This window comes from Ceratotherium simum, chromosome 12 (assembly GCF_057802395.1).
Source record: "Ceratotherium simum simum isolate JZ-2026a chromosome 12, ASM5780239v1, whole genome shotgun sequence".
Classification (NCBI taxonomy): Eukaryota; Metazoa; Chordata; class Mammalia; order Perissodactyla; family Rhinocerotidae; genus Ceratotherium; species Ceratotherium simum.
Window position 1 is genome coordinate 43,298,960 of NC_141911.1, and position 18,402 is coordinate 43,317,361.

The 18,402-nt window shown below is 41.4% G+C and overlaps 1 protein-coding gene across 5 annotated transcripts in view; it reads left to right on the top strand.

Annotated features, from left to right (window-relative positions):
* The window catches only part of TBC1D9 (TBC1 domain family member 9), a 114,368-nt gene that overhangs the window by 15,876 nt on the left and 80,090 nt on the right, over positions 1–18,402 (top strand). The window lies entirely within an intron of this gene.

Below are 18,402 nucleotides of genomic sequence, written 5' to 3' on the forward strand. Positions count from 1 at the left end.
ATTCTCCTTCCCTACAGGAGGGAGAGAAGAATGGGGTCTGAATACAGAATTTTGCTCTCCAAAATTCAGCTTTCAGCCCAGTCAATGTGCACTTCTGATTGGATGGCCTGGCTATCATTACAGACCATGCACTCTGCTTCACTTAAGGGTCAGGATGCTAATCCTCATAAGAACTGCAAACTCCTCTTTCTTCCTATATCTTTATTTTGCATCTGGACCACCTCTAGTCTCTCAAATATGGCCCTGACTGAAGGTAACCTGTTATCTTTAGGAAGAGGGTGTCACATACCCTCTGAATTTAACCATTTATGTGCTGTCACCTGTTTATCTGAGCCCACTGTCTCCCTCCTTTCACTCTATCTGATAAAAGCCAGTTTTCCCCTCTTCTGACAACCCCCATCTTCATGGGAGATTCCATGGAGTTTTCATAAAGGCATCATGTAGTTTTGTTTTTGAAAAGATTTATAAATTTATGGGTTGTTCTTTTCAGAGCCTTGCTAACCTTATCCATGTGATTCCAGTTTCAGGGTGTGTTTGATCAAGCAAGCACCCCATGACTTTCACAACTTAAATAACTTAGGTTGTGCTCTTGATAGAAATATCTATAGTGAGTTGTGATCTGTCCCTCTTTTCTCAGTGCCAATAAAAACTTCTGCTTAGCAGAGGACACCTCTTACTCTTTCGTTTTTTGTGGACATTTCAATTTGTCACAGGGACTGTGTATCATTGGATGTTACAGTTGTACTAAACTTTAGCACGTGTGCTTTTAAATTTTATTTATTTATTTATTTATTTCCCCCCCCAAAGCCCCAGTAGATAGTTGTATGTCATAGTTGCACATCCTTCTAGTTGCTGTATGTGGGACGCGACCTCAGCGTGGCCGGAGAAGCGGTGCGTCGGTGCGCGCCCGGGATCCGAACCCGGGCCGCCAGCAGCAGAGCACGCGCACTTAACCACTAAGCCACAGGGCCAGCCCAACACGTGTTCTTTTAAAGGCTACTTGCAGATTTCTGTTTCTATTGTGCTTATAACCCATTTTTTTAAAGTTTAGATGAACACAAGGATTTTATAAAGTCCTTAGATGAATACTTTTTTTTTCTTGCTCTTACCAACTAGTTCTTTGTCTTACAGGATCCATAATGCATACACAGAATGGGAGTATTTTCAAAAAGCTTAGTAAATGGGGATGATCATCTTTGAAATGTTCTTGGGAATGTCCTTCAAATAGAAGGTAAATGTCAAAGAGAGTCTCTCTCCCTATTTGAGATTATTTATGGCAGATAGAAAGAGTTTGATAAAAAGACATTCTATATTTGTCTTTCATTGTAAATTATATTTGTGGTGAAGGAGTCTGAACATTTTTGGTGGTTGCTATCTTAAAGGACTTTCTGGAATGGAGGAAATCCAGCAACGCCATCTCCTAAATGTGTGACCGTGGTTCTTAACTTTGAGACTGGTTTTTATCTGAAAATGGGGATGGTTTGTCCTACCCACCTCAGGTGTTTATTGTGACAGTCAAATGAGATACTGAAAATCCTTTGAAAGCCACAAAGCATCAGTCAGGTTGAATATGATATTAGGATTCTGTGTTTCCAAATGAAGTCCTCTCTTATCAAAGTATCCTCCAACTATCCAAAAAAATCAGGAACAACCACAGTGGCAGTATCCAAAATCTGCTGAGCAGCCATCAGCTCGGTGGCAGCATGTACCAAGTAAAAATAGTAAACAGGCTTATCACTGAGAAACAGTTAAAGAAGGAAGGAAAGAAAGAAAGGAAGGAACAGAGGAAGGAGAGAGGGAGGGAGGAAGGGAGGAAGAAGAAAAGGAAAAAAATGAGAAGAGAAAGGAAAAGAAAAGAAAAATGTTTGGTTAGGGGCCGGCCCGGTGGCGCAAGCGGTTAAGTGCGCGCACTCCGCTGCGGCGGCCCGGGGTTTGCCGGGTCGGATCCCGGGCGTGCACCGACACACTGCTTGTCAAGCCATGTTGTGGCAGCCTCCCATATAAAGTGGAGGAAGATGGGCATGGATGTTAGCCCAGGGCCAGTCTTCCTCAGCAAAAAGAGGAGGATTGGCAGGTGTTAGCTCAGGGCCGATCCTCCACACACACATACACAAATTATGAAAAAAAAAAAGAAAAATGTTTGGTTATAGTAACTGGGATGATAAATTGTCAGACATTTTGATTTTTAAATCTAGGTGAAACTGACTATGACTAGTCCTTATTTCTTTGGAAATAGAGTATTGCATTATTTTTATATCACACACAAAGTTAAACACAAAGTGTAGGCAGTTCCATGTGCCTTGTGATTTCATGTAACTTTAGATTCCATGTACCTTGTTACCATTTCATTCCAGGACAGCTAAAGTAGAAATCCAAGAGAAAGCCTGCTTAACTGTCTTTGGGTGGCCTTGTGTCCAGATTGCCCCAGTACAATCAGGAAGACTCTGGCTTTATGGATATGAGTGTGTGAACTCACGTAATAAGAATTTACTGTTGTTTAAAGTTGTAGGGTTGTTTGCTGAAAGTAACAGGGAAACTGAAGATCCAGGCATTAAAACAAAGTTACAGTCCCCCCAAAACCCTGAAAGATCTAGAAAACATCCCTCAGAAAGAGAAATTTCTCTGGAAAGACTTTGTTTTCCTGGGCAAGTCTGGGCATAACACCAGCTAACTAAGGGAGGGATTAGTACCTGATATTTAATAACTCCTGGCCTTTTAAACTCAAATAATTATTTTTGAGGGGAGTGACAAAGGAGGAGATGGAGGGAAGAGGGATATTGCCTATAATTTAAAGGTCAGTTTTTTTTAAACATTTAACACTTAGGGATATTCTTTATTGCACAAAGAAATATTTTTTCCCAAGTATTTTGAAACACGTAGTCCTCTCAGTCTATCTTTTGTTTTTTCCACCTTTGATAGAGATGTAGTTTATAGTTATAGATATACCTTTCATTACAATGAACAATGTTTAGTTTTTTAAGAGTACAAGGCAATGATAAATGGAAACTGATGGTCACCTCCAGTGTTAGGGAGACAACAGGGAGTGATGGGGACCAAGGCAAATTGGAGAGCCCATGCCCTATTGGAATAGCTAGTCACAGGCCATTATTTACACTGCAACTGTATGGTGTCACCATGATATATCTTATAATTTACAAATATATGCTGTTCATTGGATTGTATCACTAGGAATGTTCATTCCCTGATAATCATTCAACATCTTCGAAATTAACCCTAAAGTATTACTGATTCAAATAATCACACTTTCCATAGAAAACCTGGTTCCCTAATACAGTGAGGGAATTCTGGGGCTTGGGAGAGTATTGTATCCCGTGCTATAAACAGCTCTGGAAAGACTTGAGTTCTATAATGGAACCAGTTTTAACTGGCAAGGTTTGTTTCTTGACCAAGACCAGATTTCATTTCAGTTAATTAAATAAGCACTTAATGAGATGAGGTGAGAACTGAGCAGGGTTTTATTTATTTATTATTTAATTTTTTTTAATAATTTTATTTATTTATTTAATGTTTCCCCCAAAGCCCCAGTAGATAGTTGTATGTCATAGCTGCACATCCTTCTAGTTGCTGTATGTGGGACGCGGCCTCAGCATGGCTGGAGAAGCAGTGCGTTGGTGCGCACCCAGGATCCAAACCCGGGCCGCCAGCAGCGGAGTGTGCGCACTTAACCACCAAGCCACAGGGCCGACCCACTGAGCAGTGTTTTATTTAGGACTTGGAGAACATGGTTGAATAAACAATAACAATGTCCTAATTGGGAAAGGTGTTCTGATTTCCCATAAATCTTTTTGTACTTGTATTTGAGACATCCTACATTAGTATCCAGCTGTTAAGGCAGAATGTATTTGCATATTTGAATATATTTGCGACAGTACAAAGATATCTGTGAGTGTTTGGTTTTCTTTCCAAACAAGACCTATGACAGGTATCTGACAAGGATGAGCAACTTGCTGACATCCTGACAAGGATGGAGACTTGCTGTCCTGGAAGTCAGCCAGAGAAGATGGGGTATAATTTGCCCCATACGTCTAAATCCTATTCCCCTTTAATAGCTTAGAGCCCATTACATATTATATATTATTCATACATTCATCACTACTCTTTTGAGTTTATATATATATATATTTTTTTTTGTGAGGAAGATCAGCCCTGAGCTAACATCTGTGCTAATCCTCCTCTTTTCGCTGAGGAAGACCGGCTCTGAGCTAACATCTATTGCCAGTCCACCTCCTTTTTTTTTCTCCCCCCCCCAAAGCCCCAGTAGATAGTTGTATGTCATAGTTGCAGATCCTTCTAGTTGCTGCATGTGGGACGCGGCCTCAGCATGGCCGGAGAAGCGGTGCGTCGGTGCACGCTGGGGATCCGAACTCAGGCCGCCAGTAGCGGAGTGCGTGCACCCAACCGCTAAGCCACGGGGCTGGCCCTTGAGTTTATATTTTCAACTGGTATCACCTCTAGGGACAGCAGTCTAGTGTTTGAAAGTGTAGACTTGTGGTTTGGAGCCACTACCTGAGCAGGTGCTACACAAGGCATTGTGCACTTAGAAAATGGTGTCCCTTCTGAGCTGTGCCACGGGGAGGGCACAGCCCCCCGGGCAGAGCTGGGGCTAGATTTCAGCACCATCATCCCTCTTATCCAGGTACCTTTATGCAATGCACACACTGCTCAGAGATATAGAATAGACCTGTACTTGAGTTTGAAACCCACTTCTCGCTTCCAAACTCATGTTTGGGGGGCAAATTGAGTTTCCCTGCCTCGGTCTCCTCGTCTGTAAAATGAGGATAAAAGTAGTGCCTATGTATTGGAGTTGTTTATATTTATATCTGGAAAGTGTTTACAACAGCCGTTGGAACCTAGCGAGAGCTCCGTGCGTCATGGCTGTTATTATGAGGAGTTAGAGAGTGAGAAGTGAGGGAGGGTTCAGCGTACTGCACCCGGCTCCGTTCTGTTAGAGGATGATTTCCATTATCTAAAAGAAGTGGAGGCTCGAAGTGGCCATGCTTCTTTCTGGATTCAGCCTTGAGATCCAAAGCACCAGTCAAGAAGCATTTTCACTTCATGATGTAGTGGAAGGAGAAGAGGATTTGGAGTAAGAAGCCCTGGCTTTGAGTCCCAACTCTGCCAATTTCAGTTTTTTCATGTAGGTATAATGTGAGAAGAATAACTGCTCCTCAGGATTTTCACTAAGATCAAACGAATAATGAATCTGGATGCGCTGAAGTGCTCTGCAGATGTTTAGTTTAGTTTTGTTTTACTATGAGGTTGCATAGGGTTTTAGACCAGGTACTCATTCCACGAGACAGGCACCAGCTTGAAAACCATTTACCCTTTGGTGAATCAATCAGTTTGGTGGTTTCAAAGGGTTTTTTTTTTTTTTTTAATGAATCAGAAAAAAATTTCTGGATTTTGGCAGTGAGACTCCTCATAATAATTAGTGATCCTAATAATAATCGTAATAACAATATATAATATCAGTTGAGTGCTTATTGAGAGTCTGGCACTCTCATTTGACCATCACAGCAACCTCAATAAGTAGCACTTACCATTATCCCCATTTTGAGGAGAGGGGGACTGAGCCTCAGGTCACTCAGCCAGTAAGTGCTTGAGCTGGTGGTGTGTGAACCCAGGCCGTCTGCCTTGAGTCCACCTGCTGAGACACTGCAGCCTACCTCCCCATCTCCCTGGCATTTCTGGAACCTCAAAAGCAATTTTAAATGGCCCTGTGGTCTGACGAAGAATGTGGCTGACCGTCTTTGGATAAAGGACAGATATCGTTTAAGTTGAATTCATTGAGGACAGGCAAGTACTCTCTGACTGATTGCTTAGAATAACAGTTCAAAGCATATTCAGGGTGGACAGAGGTTGTTCTGGCAGTCAAAGGTCTCTCTGCAGTGTTCTCCATTTTGGAGTGGAGAGTACCCATTGTTCACATTTGCTTCCTGTGGTGCTCAGCTCCTTACCATTGTGTGTTGGTGGCTTTGGTGTGCAAGGTGATGCATGTCCTATTTCTTGTTGATGTCTCCGATAGACAGTGCCATCAGCCCCATTATTTGTCAGGGTATCTGACATCTGATTTCCCCTGGTTCCAGCAGTTTAAAGTGGAGGCCTTTGTCCTGACCAGATCCCCTTGGTCTCACAGTGGCCAGCTGTTGGAGAGGCGTTAATTCTCCAAGTGGTCTGGTGAAGAGCTACTCGTGATGGACCCGTGCAGGCTTACTGATCGTGTCCAGGCCTGAACTCTCAGACAAAGCTTTCTAGTGCCTTGAATCAGAGTGGGACTCAAGGGTGAAGCTCTGTGAAGTTATGAGAAGAGATCAAGTGGGTGAAGGTATTTTCTACCTAACTAGCCAGGAGTCTGTGCAGGGGAAAGACATCATTTCCTGCCACTCGCTAACACTGAGATTTTTGGCCCCATTGAGGCCACAACAAAATGCCTGGGCAAGTTGGTAGTGATATCCCTCAAAAGAGAGTGCTTGCCCAGGCCCAAATGAACTAATTGCACCAAAGGGGATTTTTACAAAGGAACTTGGTAAGGGGAAAAAACTCTGTTGCATCATTTTTTATTCTATTTTGAAAACCAGGAGGAAGAAAAGCACAGACTCTTAAATGGAATTGAAGTTATCATCTCTCTAGTGCTTTCATTGGGCCCTTTGCTGTCATGATGGACAAGTTGAACTTTGGGAATGTGGTTGAATGCAATCTCATTTTCACATCATCGGAATCCTCTAGCATTGGTTAAATCTCATTAAAACTGGGGATTTGTTCAAACCCTGAATATCTCTAACACCTTAGGAAAAACAAATAGCTAATGTACACCTTTACCCTCATTGCTTTTATGAGAGCTTCACCTTCTAAAATCAGTGAGGTGGTTTCACCGTGTTGTCACATGAAACCTGAAATGTCAACTGAGAGAGAGAGGGTAACCAGTTAATGGCAGTTCCACAGCTATGGTGAATGAGGACTGTGTGACATTAAGAAAATCCAAAAAAGAGAAAGAGTAAGAATTAAGGATGCAAAAGGGAACAAAACAAATGCTAGAAGGATCTTGCATGGATCCCTGAATGGCACTAAATGCTGCCATATATTTGCATTACACATGCCTAAATTTTCATCCAAGGAAGTAGATTTCCACCTTTTCTAAAGTGGCTAACCTAAATTAATTGAAAGCTTTGGCAGAACTATTACTTCTCACCATTTAAAGTTAAAAAAAAAATTCTTCACGCAACTCAGAAACTTCTTGAATTTGCGAGAGAATTGTTTCCTTCTCCCCTTATGTTGGGCTGTGACCAACATTCCTGACTGATGTTAAACATGCTGTCAAAGGAATGTGCCTGAAGTGTGTAGCCAGTGACCTTCATCATCACTGTGCACGTTGAGTGGGAAAGTGTTTACCACATTACATCCTTTATTTGCTTAAGTCCAGTAGAATTTACTTGTTTTAGCTTTAGCCTTGGCAACAGGCCGAATATCAGAATGACTCCCTATATGGCACCTGCAAATGACTTAAAAATAAATGCACGTGAGAGCTCTACTGTATTTTTCTAGTAGACTATGGTTTTTGTTTGTTTGTTTGTTTTGTGAGGAACATCAGCCCTGAGCTAACATCCATGCCAATCCTCCTCTTTTTTGCTGAGGAAGACCGGCCCTGAGCTAACATCTATTGCCAATCCTCCTCCTTTTTTTTTTGTTTTTCCCTTTTTCTCCCCAAAGCCCCAGTAGATAGTTGTATGTCATAGTTGCACATCCTTCTAGTTGCTGTATGTGGGACGCAGCCTCGGCATGGCCGGAGAAGCGGTGCGTCGGTGCGCACCCGGGATCCGAACCCAGGGCCGCCAGTAGCGGAGCACGCACACTTAATCGCTAAGCCGCAGGGCCGGCCCCTAGACTATGGTTTTTAAAGAACATTATATGTGGAGAAAGATTTTAATTAGAAACGGGTACCGCTGCTTCTGCGTAATCAAAGAGAGGTATTAGAGATATAAAAGAGAGATCTGCTGGTGTGCTGGCGGAGTCTACAGGCATGCAGCTCATTTTTTTTTACCTTTTCCCCAGTTTCACTCTCTGGCTAATTCATCCCACATTTATTCATTTTATTCGTCCATCCACTCACTCACTCATTCATCCATCAAACAGATATTAGGTGCTTACCACATGTTAGGCACTGAAGATGTGAAAATATGTGACATCATCTCTATGCTTGAGAGACTGGATTCAGCAAGAATCTGAACAGATGTTTAATACTGAAATGAGATTTTTGGTTTTTGTTAAGACTTAATGAGAGAGGCTTTGAAACGCAGATTGAAATGTATGTGCCCTCTTTGGAGAATTGTTAATTGTGCTAAATGGGGATTATATCATCACGGATTGTCCACACTCTCATCCTAGGCCATAGGTGATTCGAGACTCTGCCCCAGGCTGGGGTTTGAGAGCCTGAAAGTGGGCACAGGAGTGGGGCCACGCTGCTCCTCAGCTGTGGGCAGGGACACAAAGGCGGAATCAAAAAGGTGAAGGCAGACTCAGGGACCAAGAGTCTGACCCCTCAGAGGCTTGAAAATCAGATCCAAGGCAAACTTAACTTCAACCACTATGCCACCAGGCCTGCCCCTATATTTTGGTTTTATAATTGTAAATGAGCTTTGAGCATAAGAAGTTCACACTTGGATTTATGTTTGTGTGTATTTAAGTAACTCCGTTTTAAGAAAATGTAGTACTAGGGTGGGTTATGAGACTGTTTCTACCTTTAAGGTCCATAATTCGCATTTGGGAAACCGTAAAAGAGAAGAAGAGACCACAAATGATGATGACCCTTAGCAGCTCTCCCTCAAGCCTCCCCTAATGCTTGAGGTTAATGATTTATTAATATTCTCAGTAAAGACGACCTTTGACACAGTCACAAAGACACTTTTTAAAATTTAAATAAATTTTGAATAACAATACATTCCTATGGTTCAAAAACCCAACAATATTAAAAGCTATACAGTGGAATATTTCTCAGCCCTGTCGCCTACAGTATTAATTTTTTGTGTTCCCTCCCCAGATCCTTTTTGCACATACAAACACACACCAATGTATAGCTTTATCCCATCCTTTCTCCAGCGCTTTGTACGGAAGGGATTTTCTGCACCATCCTTTTTCAGTGCAGAGTCTATCTTCCTATATCAAGACGTAGAATGTCTTTTTCTTTTTTATAGCTGCCAGTTATTCCGTTATATGGCAGTGCCATCTCTTTAACCACTCTTCTATTGATAGACATTTATGTTGTGTTCAAACATGGACTATAAAACTCACGCTGCAATAAATAACCTTGTACATGTCATTTAGCCAAGTGAAGCACATCTTAGAATAAATACCAAGAAGTGAAATGGCAGGGCCATTGGGTACATGCATTTGGAATTTTGATTAGATACTGCCAAATCACCCTCCCTCGGGGTTTCACCAGGTTATACTCTCACAAGCAATGTGTAAGGAGTGCCCGTTTTCCCTGTCTTGTTAAAGAGAATGTCTTATCAAACTTTGGATTCTTGCCATGCTGATAAGCGAAAATGGCATGCCGGTGTATTTTTAATTTGCTTCTCTAAGTGATGTTGAACATTTTCCACATGTTTACAAGCCATTTCTATTTCATCTGTAAACTGTCTATATTCTTGGCCCGCTTTTCTTGAGTGGCTGCTCTTTTTCTTACCCACATTTAGAAACTATTTATACTATGTTAGGAACATGAGCCCTTTGTCTGTGATCTGAGTTGCATCTTTTTTCCCCAGTTTGTCTTTTGATTTAATTTATGGTGTTTTTGCCATATAGAAATTTGGGAGTTTTATGTAGAAGAATATGTCTTTTTTTAAAATGGTTTCTGGATTGTGAATCATAGTTAGGAAGCCTTCCCACTCCCAGATTCAAAGGGGATTTTGAAAAAGCCTTTCAGAAACATTTAGTCACCACTACTGCTTAGGTTGCTTTCCTGGGCTACATTAGAGCCATGGGGCTTCAGAACTTACTATGGCTCCTCCTCCATCAGTCTTGCTATAGCATAGTTTCAGGGAGCTAAAGGTGGATGAGGATATTTTCAGTTGCCTATTGAACCAGTAACAGACCAACTCTGTCCTCAGCCCGTATCCTGTTTCTTTTTCTTGACACTATTTGAGAGGGTGGTAAGAGAGAAGAGTAGAGCAGAAATGGCCAGCTGACCCTGGAAACTGTGCAGTGACCTTGCATTAATCAGGCCTGTTTGCATTAATCAGACCATTTCACAAATGTATCATCACTTGCTACTTTTGTGACTTTTATTATCTTAAATTTATTGGGAAAGTAATGGTACCTGTATAGTTGAAAAGTAGCACTTTGATCATAAACTTGACATTTTTATGGAGATTATACATTAATATTTTCACAGTTCAGTAATTTTAAGAGCCTGTCCAGATTGGAAGGAAGCTGTTAAAGTCTGGGAAGTAATGATGTAAATTAGTTTGAGGCCAGATCTTTTGGTGATGCCTTCTCATGTTAAACCCTTCAGGGAAGGCCATGATGATTAAATTGTGGTATATGGACATCGTTTTTGTTTATGCCAGCCACCCAGGGCCTTGAGAAGAGAAGCGGAGAGTGCACAGCATATAAAGGGTAATTACTAGGAGTTATTAGAGTTTGTAATTCAGGATGCCACAATCATTCAGACACAGTAAGGCCTTTCTCATTTGAAAGGACGCTAATAAGTAGGTACTATGATTTCCATCATGCAATGTAATTTGATAGTCTAAGAAAAAATGAAAAGCTCACCCCTTCCCAAAGGAGTTTGAAAGAAATAAAGAAGAGGGAGGAAAGGAAGGGGGGAGAAAGAGGGAATGAGAGACGATGAGAGGGAACCCCAAGAGTAATGAGCCATAATTCAATGAACAGGGAGGAGAGTTACTGGAGGAATCCCATGTTCTGGGAAGGAAAGAAGGAGGAGAATCAGAGACATACCGAGGAGGGGACAAGAGTGACATTTCAGACAAGGTGAGAGGAGTCTCTTCAAAGTAAAATGAAATAAATAAATAACAGCAGCATGGAGCAGAAAATAACGGTTTAATTGTTTTAACAATAGTTGAAGAGTGAAAGGTTTAGCATGGTATCACCTTTAAGAATTATCATATAGGCCAGAATCAGTGTTGTGTATCATATGTTATTTACCAGACTAGTTCCTCTCCATTAAACCAAGGGTTTCTTAAGCTCAATGTAGCATTACCATGACCCAGCCCAATACCAGATATATGGTGAGTCACTGTGTAAATGTTTGCTGGATGAATGAATGATTGGATGATAAATGAATTGTCTGTTTGGGGCACATTTAGATCTCTGACCTAAGTTCAGACTGAATAAAGATATTTATGGTCTTAGCTTTGTTATGATTTACCTATCTGTTTGTAGATTACCAATCTGTTTGTAGAACCAGATGGAAAGGTTAATAGAACGGGTTTCAGCAACCGTACTTGGGCACAGTTTACCTGCCACTGCTTCTTCTATATGTCTGAGTGTCTTTTCCCCCGCATTGATGGGGAATGAATGAATGAGTTGAAAAACGATCAGTGATCATTGGAATTTCTCAAATGACCAAACACCTTTTTTAGTTGTGACATTTATTGTGGGCCCCTAGTTAGAACAGTAATTGGTTCATATGTTCATGTGATATTATGTTCCTTTCCTTGCTTTCGTCCCATTGGAGCTATTCTGATTGTTGAAGCTTGGCTGGAGTAAACCTTTTCTCATCCCTCAAAGGTTTTATGCTTCCATGGATTGGGCATCAGTTATTACTTCTGTTGATTGAAAAACAGCCTCCAGGCCTTGTGGGAATCCAGGACAGGAAAGGGATAAATTCTGGGTTGGTGATGGACAGGCCAAGCCTGGGAGAATGGACCTGGGAATGTAGACCCACTGAGACTAGGCATGTTGTCTGAGAAAGTCTCTGCAGAGGGCAGTTGGGCAGGACCTAGGCAGAGATGAGCAGGTATCAGCAAGAGAGAAGACTGTGTGCTAAGAGAGTTGGGATGTTGGGCAAGATACCAAGACAGACATTCAGCCATTGGAGAATAATTCTAGACACTGGGTCAAAATGGTTCTAATCGGACCAGCAGGAAGATGGGGGTTCCTCAAATACTCTTTGTCACAAAACAGATCCCATGTCCAAGTGCCAGTGTTTCATGTTCTCCTACTCTAGGATTTAGGAAGATGAAGAAAGAGGAGATGAAGGAGTTAATTAGGTTCACAGGCTGGGCAACTAAATCAGGGTCAGAAACAGGCTAACCAGTTCTGCCAGCCGTCTCAAGGTTTCCAAGGTAATGTCTGTTGTGTTTCGTTTTAGCCGTGAGGCATGTTTATGAAAATTTCTAACAGTCACACAAACGGGGTTAAGGGATAAGGGGTTAAGCAATTTTTATAGATTGTTAGGAAAAAAAAATGAAAATAGGAAAGATGGCTGTGGGATCTAAAGTAGATAAAGACTGAAATAAGGTTGAATTTTCTGAAACTAGAGAAAGACCTTATTATTACTCTTTTTATTCTTACTACTTCCCTCTGAGCATCCTCAACTCCCTTAAAGAAATTATTCTAGAAGCTGATGAGTGAAACTACCATGGGCTTTGGAGCTCTACTGCCCTGGGCCTAGTGACTGGAGCCACAGCCTAAGTGGCTACGTGCCCACAGGGCAAGTTAACTTCTCTTCTCTAAGCCCCAGTGTTCTCATCCATCAAATAGGGATAATAGTTGTATATATGTCATGGAATGTCGTGAGGATTAAATTAGAAAATGCATATAATGTGATTAGGATAGCAGCTGGCATATGGTCACTGCTGTTGGCCATCATTGGTGATATTGGGTTGTTGTTTTAAGGGTCAGTTGGAATAATATATGTATGCTTGGCACGTATAGTACATTTTCATTTCATTTCTCCAACCAGGTGTAAACAAGGCTTCTAGTGGAAATGTGAACTCTTTCCCGAGGCCACCCCTGAGTCCTCAGTGGGGGGCCCTTAGGATCTCGAGAGTCTTCCCCATGCTTTGCGTCTAGTTATCTGTTGCCAGTTAGGTGCCAGGGTAATTCTGGAAACTTCCTTTGAAGGCTGGCCAAGCTCTATAGTGAGGGCATTTATCTTGGAGAGAAAGCACCTTCAAGGAACCAGGAAACAAGACTGTGTTTGCTGGTTAGGCCACAGTGGCTCCCCTCTGGGTGCATATGCCAGGAGCTGGTCTGCGGTCCCAGTTACAAAAAGGGCCCGTCATTCCCTTCTGGAGAATACAGAGAAAATACTAAACTTGCTGAGGCTAGAACTTGCCACTGTTGTTAGAAGTTTATGGGTCACCTCAAAACTCACTCTTCAAAGCCTAGCCCCGCTGGGAGAGAGTGGATTAAGAAGGCTTCCCCTTAATAGAAATAAAAGCAGCAGAGAACTTGCCACCTTCCCTGGGGTGGCCAGTATTACTGCCCGAGTAATACAGTGATATTCGGTTTCCCCACTGCACCTGAGAGTCCACGGCCCTTGTCACCTGAGTGGGAAGCAGCATAGTGGACTCCCCTGGACAGTGAAACAACATCTGTTACTGTATGTACCCTTGACCTAAATGAGCAAATGATCATTTTAATGGTTGCTATTAGTGTACACTGCGTCTGTCTTCCAAACCAGATCCTGTTCTCCTCCAAGAGAGCAGAGAGAGATTATATTTCCAGTGTCCAGCAAAGTGTCTTCTTCACGGGTGCCCTGTGTCCATTTCGTGATGATAAGGAGGAAAACACGAACCTTCAGGACTGAGACCGTGTTTATTCCCTCACTTCCTCTAGATACTAATAACCGTGATGACTACTTATTAAGATTCAAAACATAACCTTGGCAAGCACTTTTTTATCTAACTCTCAGTGTCCTCTGTAATACAAGAAGATAGAAATGTATGACCTAAAGCTCCTTTCTCACTCTAAAATTAAGCGTTATTAAAAAAAAAAAATCCTAGATACATTACACGGGAAGATACTCTAGGGTTCACGTAGCACTTCCATGCACAGTATGTCATCTGATTTTCCCAACAATCCTGGGAGACAGACAGAGAAGATAAGTTATCCCTGACTTAGTGGCAGGAAACTCTGGCTCAGAGAGGCTAAGTGACTTGTCTAAAGTCACACAGCTCCTAAGTGGGGAAGTAGGAACTTGAATCCACTGCCTCTGATTACTTTGCACGACCTTGGGTGGGCCCTGCCATGTTAGAAATGTTCCTGTTTCCATCAAGGAAATAGACCAGGGTGAACATCTAAATCTTTCCCTTGGATGGCTGCGTACTATCCCAAATTTAAGTTTAAAGAACTTAGCTTTCCTAGGGGTTTCCCTGATCTTCTTGGAAATTATTTGAAATAACCATGTTATTCCTAATAAGCATGTAATTTCCTAATCGTTTGGCTTGTTCATTGTGAAAGTATTTGGTTGTTGTAGTTTATTCAGTGGACTCTCTGGGGGGTGCCAGGAGGCCTGAGACCCTGGGCATAGATTCTGTGGGGTGGCCCAGTGACTCACTTTTCTTTGGAGTCCATTCAGAGGCACAAGGAATAAGGATCAGAGGTCCTAAAACTTTTACAAAGAGGGAATTTTTCTGTCCTAATAAAAATTTTTGCAAGAACTAGCACAAAGAGAAGCAAAGATCAGGCAAATGTCACATGAGTCACCTCCTGATGTATATGTTCAGATGTATTTTTTTCTTAAAAAAAGAAAAATATGTACATTGCATTTAAATAAAATAAAGCATATGTAGTGTAACTTTATAGGCAAACTATGGGAAACCTACATACCATCAGCTCAATTGAATGATATCAGTATGCATCGAAATTGAATGCGTAGAAATTTTGTAACGTGCCATTAATCTGAGAGACGTTTTGTGCTTTATTTAATCTAATACAGAGCTTTCCACCTATTTTCACTCATAGTGCACTTATAGCACACTTAGAAATTGTAGTATTTTCAGGACACTCAGGATAATGCCCCACTCAGTTGCTCCTAAGGACTAAAGAATTTGTATGCTGCCACACTTGTCACCATCTCCTGGCATACTCTGGGAAGCCGTGGCCTAATAGAGAATTAAAAGGTGGGCCCTGCCTTTCCATCTCTCTCATAGACTGCACTGTGTCGCACCCCGTGGAAACCTTGAATGCATGAAGCACACACCTCTCCCAATTGCAGAATCTTCACGCCATGACTGAACTGTGGAAAGAATCTGTTTTCCTGATCTGTGTTCTAGATTTCACAGAGGCCCTGGCCCTCGACCAGCAGAGGAAAAGTTCTGGAGCCAGAAAGTGCTGTGATGAGCATCCTCACACTGCCCATGCCATCTCGATCTCAGCAGAGCGGGTGCCTCAGCGTATCGTGCCCAGTATCTTCCCTGCCATCCATGGTTATAGCTGACGTGCTGTTGGGAAATTAGTTTGATAGGCATAAATGAGATACTGTCACAATGGGAAAAGGTCTAAAAGGTGTGTCTAAAAGGATAAGGGATGGTGAATCAAGGAAGAATCATTGGCATTCTTGAATTGTTTGTATAATAGCTGTCAAATAGGAAGGCCTGTGCAGTTTGAAGAAGCGTCTTAAATATTGTTAATTTATAACTTGAAAATTAAAAAAAAAAAACCTTAGGTTTTTCCTCCTTCCCTCTCTGTTTCTGTTTCTCTCTCTCTCTCTCCTTCCCCCCGCCTTAATACAAATGACAGAAAGGAAAGTTGGGGCAAAAATCTTCTGTCCGTATCTTCCGGATTCTGGAACATTTGTTGATTCTCTACAGAATTGTGATGTTTAGAATGGCATAACAGAATCTGAGGAGAGAGTGAAACTTTTATATTTATTTGAAGAGTATATTGGTTGAGAAACATTGGCATAAAAGGAATTCTTGCATGTGACTATCTTTTAAAAAAGTTTTTAAATATTTATTTTGATGTAATCTTATTCTTTTATTGCATCGTAGTGTTTCATTAAATCCAAAGATAGAAACCAAAATTTGAGAGGTTTTTTTTAGAGCCCGCGCTACTCTAAACTCAGTTTAAATGAGCATAGTGTATTATAGTATGTATGTTTGCATATATGTGTGTATACTATGTATGTATGTATACACGTGTGTGTACATATGTCATTTTTGCTTAAATATTAAGGAGCTAGGTGTAGAAGGTGTAATTCAGGGTGAAAGAAATATAACAAGACCTTCATTACTTTAATTTCCCCATTCAATAATAAAACAATGATATAAAAAATAATTTCCCCCACATTTTATCTTTGTTCATCAGTCTCAGAAGATACATGAGTCAGTGACATTGCTGGTATCATACTGTTGGTGTCATAATGCTCTGTGTCTGTTATGTCACAACATTGTTTACAGCATGAAAAAAGAACAGTTTCTTGGAAATGACTTTGAAATCACTTTGCAAAGAAGTGTCCCCCCCACCCCCCAGTATACTGCTTTTATTATTGCCAGTGATCCTTTTTTTCTATCCATTATTGGTATTTTTCAGAATAGTTTACAAGCTATTTCTCAGCCATACCTGAACTATTTCTTAGGAAATCTCAATTGGATCTAGTGTATTCCGTAAGAGACTCATCTACATTCACAGGTCATTTACATATATTGAAAAACATATAATGTTATGATAGACAACTTGACAGAATAAGGGCGTTAGTTGCTGCTGTACACCGGCTTTGCAAAGTCAAGCCGTCTTTGACAGGCTTCCTTGTTTGGTTTCTCTGCTAATGTTGGTACCATGATGTTCTCTTTATTTTCAGGTCCTCCTAGCTCAGTTTTCTCTTTAAAGCTTTATCTGGACCTTAGGTGAAGATTGCTTTCACTTGATCTATCAGAAACTGAAATTTCCCTGTGAAATACCCCTTGGTCTTATCCAGGTGACTTAAGGCTAAGCTAGAACTGGAATCCTTCTGAAGAGGGCATGCAAGTGAGTTGCATGCCTTCAAAGTGATAAGGTCACACAAAACTCGCAGCAATCACACCAGGCTGCTACTGTATCTCTCCCCTGTAAATAGCATGATTGTTTTAATTACAGTTCTGTAGCCGCTATTTTTATCTGTTCTGGAATATTTGGATGCAAAACTGGAAAGCATATGATTAAATTGCTGTTAATGCCTTGGTACTTCATTATGTAACACTTGCCTTGCTGTAGTACAGAAGGGAAGGAAGAGTCCAACGTAGGTGAGCCAAGGGGGTTAGGCAGGGTTTTAGTTGGGCTCTTTTGGTTGCAAGGAACAGAGACTCAGGTTACCTCCAGTACCTGGGTGTTGTTGCCAAGATACATGGGAACTGGAAGCAGGCTGGGAAAGCTGACAGGAAGCAAGACTGCAGCAGGGAAGTGGCTCCTCTCCTCCCGGCTCAGCTCCCCGGGATCACGTGGTCCGCTTGTCTGACGTCTACATTTCTACTCCCTTCTCTTCTGGCTGACGACTGGCTTTCTCAGCCTCTGCTTTATCTCTTTTCTTGACCTCTGTTTTTGCTTCTGTATGAGCTCCTCGCTTGTTACATTCCCTTTTCATGGAATCCTTTCATCTTCCGCTTCTGTAGCGACTTGGCTTTTCTCTTAGGATTTCTCAGCTCACGTTCCCTTGAGAGGGTGTGATTGGCCTGCCTCATCTTTCACTCGAGGCCACATCTGAGCCCTGTGAGTTAGCCCTGACCAGAGTCCCCGGTGAGTGGCAGCCTTCTTTTGTGCAGTGTGCGTTCCTCCTTTCCGCCCCCTCCACAGCATGGTAAGGGGGACCAGTTCTAGGGGAGCCAGTGCCCCATTACAGAAAGTAGTAGGAGCTGATTGGTTACACAGTTTCCTCTTTTATAAAATCTTATAGCCGGGTCTTCATTTTGTTATTCCTTTGTCAATTCTTTTATTATTACTTTATTATAATACATGCACATTATAAACAATTGTAAGAGTACAAAGTATAAAGTCTAGTTCTAACAGTATAAAAGTTTCTTTTTAAAAAGTTCTAATTATCAAAAGAATCTCTGGTTTCTTCCCTAGGGGGCATCTCCCATATCGATGTCATTCCCCAGATGTCACCATTATTAACAGTTTAATGTATATCCTTCCAGACATTTCCTGTGTAAGCACATATAGCCTCTTTCTTTGCCTTGCTTATATATAGCTAAAGGCCACATCACAGGTACTTACAAAATAAGGAATACTCAGTGATGAAAGTAGTGAAACTAATTTCATTCATTTAATTTTTGTAGTTTTTATTTGGAAACTATAAACTTCCTGGCTCAAGATGAGCTCGTTATTAAACACCTGGTCCCTGTAGCTGGGTTAAGCAGTATGGTGCTGTGTATATAAATATGTATCAATTTGTAGCCTTGATGCACATCATATACTAGAGGAAAAAATGAACTTAAAAAA